Source organism: Dreissena polymorpha, chromosome 15 (genome assembly GCF_020536995.1).
Source record: "Dreissena polymorpha isolate Duluth1 chromosome 15, UMN_Dpol_1.0, whole genome shotgun sequence".
NCBI classification, from domain to species: domain Eukaryota; kingdom Metazoa; phylum Mollusca; class Bivalvia; order Myida; family Dreissenidae; genus Dreissena; species Dreissena polymorpha.
The window spans coordinates 10,362,513-10,368,532 of NC_068369.1; positions in this window are offsets into that span (position 1 = coordinate 10,362,513).

Below are 6,020 nucleotides of genomic sequence, written 5' to 3' on the forward strand. Positions count from 1 at the left end.
AGATATGTGTTGAAATATTCTCTGTCCAAATTTCAACACAAGACGTTCAAAAATAAGGGAGCTATATTGATATGATTAAGTGATGCGTTAGAAAGTCTCCAAGTGTACAACCCACAAAAGAGTAAAACAACTTGCAAAATGTTGTCGGTTTTATGTCAAATTCATTGCATTTAGAGAATAATGTATTCATGGCCTTAATGGCTTTACCAACCAAAAGATCCTGGTTTAGTTTAAAACTTCCAGTATAATTTAACACTGTGTCTAAATAGTTAAAGTTATCAACAACTTCAATTGCATTGTCATTGTATACCCATTTTTCGTTTTCTTTTAGTCCACCCTCTTCCGAAATACCATTGTTTTCGTGTTGGCAGTGTTCACATTTAACCCCCAAGATTGCAATATAAGTATAAGTTATTTAAATGTGTTTGAACTGCAGCAGTTGACTTGCCTGAAAGCCATGTCATCAGTTAATAATAGTAAAATCAACACAATATCATCTACTATTATATTCAAACCAGAGTGAATGCTATATTGTAGGTAAAGTTCAAGGTCCTTCAACAAATAAAGAAAACAAAATCGGCGACATTACCTCCCCTTGTCTCAGCCCAACAGCATAACTAAAATAATCTGAATATGATGAACATGATTTGACACGTGACTTAACATTTTCATACATATTTCACTATTCTAAGCAATTTGCCTTGTATACCAGACTTAAACAAACCATAATGCATTTCGGTAAATACTATCAAAACATTTTAACATATCTACGTATATAACATAGAAACGTTTATTTTTATTTAAATAATTTTGAACAATTGACATCAGTATAAAAATAGCATCAACAGTTGAATAACCTTTCCTTAATCCGAACTTCGCATTCCGAAATAATAGTGTTTGTATTGAAAAATGTTTCAATGCGTTTATTTATAATAGTGGTAAATAATTTTGAAAAGCAGCTTATTAAGGTCATCCCTCTATAGTTATTGACATCATTAACTGCACTTTTTATGCATAGGGATTATAACCCCTTCAGTCCATTTATCGGGGAAAAAGCCCGATACAAAAATACCGTTTAACACATCAGCATTAATGGGCAGACAAAATATCATAGCATTCAAGAAAATATTCATGTATTCGCTACCCGATGATTTATTTCGTTTTAATTGTTTTATGGCATTCTTAACTTCTTCAACAGATATAGATACGTCAAGTTCAGAAAAAGCAGAATTTATTAAGTTAAAATCATGATTTAAACAGAAATCTTCTTCTATAGTATTACGAAAATCAAACATATTACTACTAAGGTTTTTAGAAAACGTAAATTCTTTTAAAGATATTTTATTTTTAATGACGCCATTTTTTATTTGAAAAATCGCCAAAAGTCCCTTGGTTTGTGGTTTCTTAAATTTTCAATCTCCAACATTTTTTGCCTATAACAACATGTTTTCTTCTTGCTGATTAAGTCCTTATAAAATATCTTACTTGTACATAGGCGTTTCCTGTTTATATCAGTTTTGCTTGAGTTAAAAATTCGTAAAGCTGTCGTGGTACACTTATCGTGCAGTATCGCACTCGCTATCAAACCAGTCTGCATACTTTATACAATTATTATGCCCCCCTTCGAAGAAGAGGGGGTATATTGCTTTGCTCATGTCGGTCGGTCTGTCGGTCTGTCGGTCGGTCCGTCTACCAGGTGGTTGTCAGACGATAACTCAAGAACGCTTAGGGCCTAGGATCATGAAACTTCATAGGTACATTGATCATGACTCACAGATGACTCCTATTGATTTTGATGTCACTAGGTCAAAGGTCAAGGTCACTGTGACCCGAAATAGTAAAATGGTATCCGGATGATAATTCAAGAACGCTTATGCCTAGGATCATGAAACTTCATAGGTAGATTGATCATGACTAGGCAGATGACCCCTATTGATTTTCAGGTCACTAGGTCAAAGGTCAAGGTCACGGTGACCCTAAATAGTAAAATGGCTTCCAGATGATAATTCAAGAACCCTTATGCCTAAGATCATGAAACTTGATAGGTAGATTGAACATGACTAGCAGATGACCCCTATTGATTTTCAGGTCACTAGGCCAAAGGTCAAGGTCACGGTTACCCGAAATAGTAAAATGGTTTCCGGATGATAACTCAAGAACGCTTATGCCTAGGATCATGAAACTTGATTGGTACATTGATCATGACTGGCAGATGACCCTATTGATTTTCAGGTCACTAGGTCAAAGGTCAAGGTCACACTGACCCGAAATAGTAAAATGGTTTCCTGATGATAACTCAGGAAAGCTTATGGCTAGGATCATGAAACTTCATAGGTACATTGATCATGACTATTGATTTTCAGGTCACTAGGTCAAAGGTCAAGGTCACAGTGACAAAAAACATATTTACAAAATGGCTGTCACTACAACTTAGAGCCCATATGGGGGGCATGCATGTTTTACAAACAGCCCTTATTTACATTGAAACTAGGGTTAGTATTACAAACACGTGTTTTTCAAAATGACGGGTATAACAGAATACCTCATACACAAGTAAACAAACTATTTCCATGATAGACCAGAATAGCAATGTAAAATAAAACATTAATTTCAACATTATTTAGGAAATAAGATTTAAATCTAAAAACAATGTAGATACAAAAAATGTTAAAATATTTAAAATACTGAGGCAATAGGACTTAGCATCAAGATGATGGGAGATATTTAAACGAAAAAATGTATTAACGTCACATGCGGAAGGTTTTTGCCGGAAACTGATTTTTCTATTAACCCCTAAGAAAAACTAAAACCAAGAAAAAATAACTAACAAGATACTAACTTTCGAAGTTGCCTATTAGACTGGGGGGCAGCACAACAATTGAGTATTACAGGGTTCCTTGTAATATTTCAGTTTCTGGCAAGCTTTATAGATCAAACATTGCATCTTTGTTGAGTTTTAAGCATACTGACAAAAGAAAAACCAATAAAATACAAATTAATTTGTAATTTCATTTGTTGATGCGAGCTTAGTTTGATTTTAAAGTATTATAAATGTAAATACTCAAAATCAACAATTATTGCGTAGAATATTTCGAAAAAAAACGAAGTTAACACATAAAAAATAAATGTTCCGTATAGCATAAGCCAAAAATTAAACACTAGATGTGGTGTGGTAACATAGATTTAAAGATATACACAATGCTCGTTTTTATGCCCCCCGATCGAAAGATCGGGGGCATATTGTGGTTTGCCTGTCTGTCATTCATTCAATGTGTGTGTCTCAAAACTTTAACCTTCGTTAAAGTTTGTTCATAACTTTTTGATAATTGAAGATAGCAACTTGATATTTGGCATGCATATGTATCTGACGAAGCTGCACATTTTGAGTGGTGAAAGGTCAAGGTTATCCTTCGAGGTCGAGCACATTTTTTCGGCGTAGCTGTATTAAGCCAGCTTTTAACCTGACCTGATCTTTGTAAGTGTCCAATAAAATTCAAATAAAATTTCCCGCGGCTAGGTACGAATGAATACACTTCATTTATTCCATTGGCTGATTTTAGTATAACACCAGAATATTGGAAACATATCCGCGTCTTTGTAACACTGTTTAACTGCATGAAACAATTTTATCTCTAATGAAAAGGCTCAATAGATAGAACAGTTTTACAATCAAGTCTCGACATAAATACAGTTTGTGCGTGCACCTTTTATTTTCAGAGAATTACCAGCGCAAAAGCGTGTAAAATCAAAGGCTATGTTCTCATATTTAGTACTTACTTCCATATTGATGTTAACATGTAAAAGTATAAAGAGCAGTGGAAGCGAGGCCTCACTCTAATAAAGACGCTATCCGTGAACTAGGTGACCTGGAATTTTCTTTAGATCAGAAATATGTTAAATGAAGATATTCAGCCATATAATTATAATATGTCAATAATAGATTATTAATGTGTTTTCAACAATACAATGATGAATATTATTTTAGATTAATTTAACAATAATTATTCCACCATATTGACTATTGTATTAAGCATGAGCGCGATGATTCTCGATATTGTTAATAATCGAATCATATGGCAATGTCCGACAAACCACTAAAACAGGTTTGTTCGAAGAACGCGCCTATAAATACGGATACTTCGCGTGTGTCCGGTTGACTCATATGTTTTAATTTAACTTTCATTCTTCTTTTGGTTTTATGTTTTGTATCTAAAGGTTTATGACCAGCAATATGTAATAATGTAAAATAAGCCGCGAAAACTCCGCGTAACATCCCGCACTGCGTGTGATGCAGCTAAGAACTGCACAGAAAAAGACATTCGCTATCATTGATCTCATTCATTGAACTATCAACGCCGTTTATCTTTTTTAAAGATATTTCTTGTTGGTAATAAGATCTGTTTCATGTTTCAAGTTGGAATTATAAATCGGCAAAAATCGTAATTATTCCGCAATTGTTGCTTCATCGCGTGACGAGCGTTTCATCCGGATATTCACGAACTGAACTTGACGGCAGGTTCAGAAATGTCAACACAACTACATGCAATTTTGCAATATCTTTATTATGTACCACACAAACATAATCTAAATTGTGATATTGAATGTAACATTATTGCTTTTATTTATAAATAAAAATATCTTCATAAACCAGCCAAAGTGAGATTCCACTCAATACAAATGTGTTTTATTTATAATAAAAAAAGGCAAGATCTCATGTTCTTTTACAAAAAACATATACAACGTCTCATAACCTTAAATACCAAGGGGTTATCACTATATTAAAAACTACATTTTAAGTTGTGAAAGCCAGAACAACTTAATTTGAAATATACTTTCATTTGATAAACTAATCTAATTTCAGTTATATGTATTGTAGTAATTGTGCCTACATTTTACTTGTTTGTATATGCACTATGTTTTTAATGTTAATAAGTTAATAAAAATCCAAACTTACACAACGGAACTTCGATACTATATTAAGAATTATTTTTTGTGTGTTATGAATCTATAATTATACAAAAAACTATTGTGTAATATATGTAACTGTTTGCTTTTCAGTTACTGTAATACTTATTGTAATTGAATGCGTTATTAACATTGTTTATCGGCATATGCGCTTCATTTTAACTCAAATTTTATTAGTTTTAACATATTGTGACTACAATAAAATACTTCCATGACCTACATCTATTTGATAATATTAAGATAATCTCATGTGTAGTTTGTTTTTCTACAGTAAAACTTGTATACCGCTTCCTTGAAAACATAACTTAATATCAACGACAAAAATATTGACACGTTTATAATGATTGAATAAAGGTCACAGTATACGTACTCCACTCAGTATGTTATTTGTTATAAAAACTGAAAAATGCATGCAACATTTTGCTGATAGAAACTAGCCTTATTCTCAAAGGGATATTCTAATCTGAATTGATTGCTTTAATCAATCATACAGTGTATCTCAGGTGGTATGCAAGAAAGAACTCGACATAAATATAAATCGCCTGTTTTCTGTCGTTTTCTATTTGAACGAAACCCACATTAGCGTACTGTTTTAAAAAAAAGTTTATAATATCATCATATTTATTCCCCCCCTTGGAAGAAGAGGATGTATATTGTTTTGCACATGTCGGTCGGTCCGTCTGTCGGTCAAAAAACGTATTCACACAATGGTTGCCATTACAACTGACAGCCCATATGGGGGGCATGCATGTTTTACAAACAGCACTTGTTAAGAGATTAAGAAGTGAACATATTTGCTTACCCCCATCAATATCACCAAATGATAAAACCAGGACATTTGTATGAACTGCAAAACATACTTTTTTAGTAAATTCGTTGATTTATTAAGCTAATGAAGGCCTACATGACTATCAGTTAGTGCAATATAACACAAACAAAATCAGTGCTGCCTTCCTGACTCAATATTACAATACTAAAGTGTAAATACTCGAACTAAATAAATGCTGATGCATAATCTCCTCTGATCAGATGACGATTTATTGCAGAAATGACAT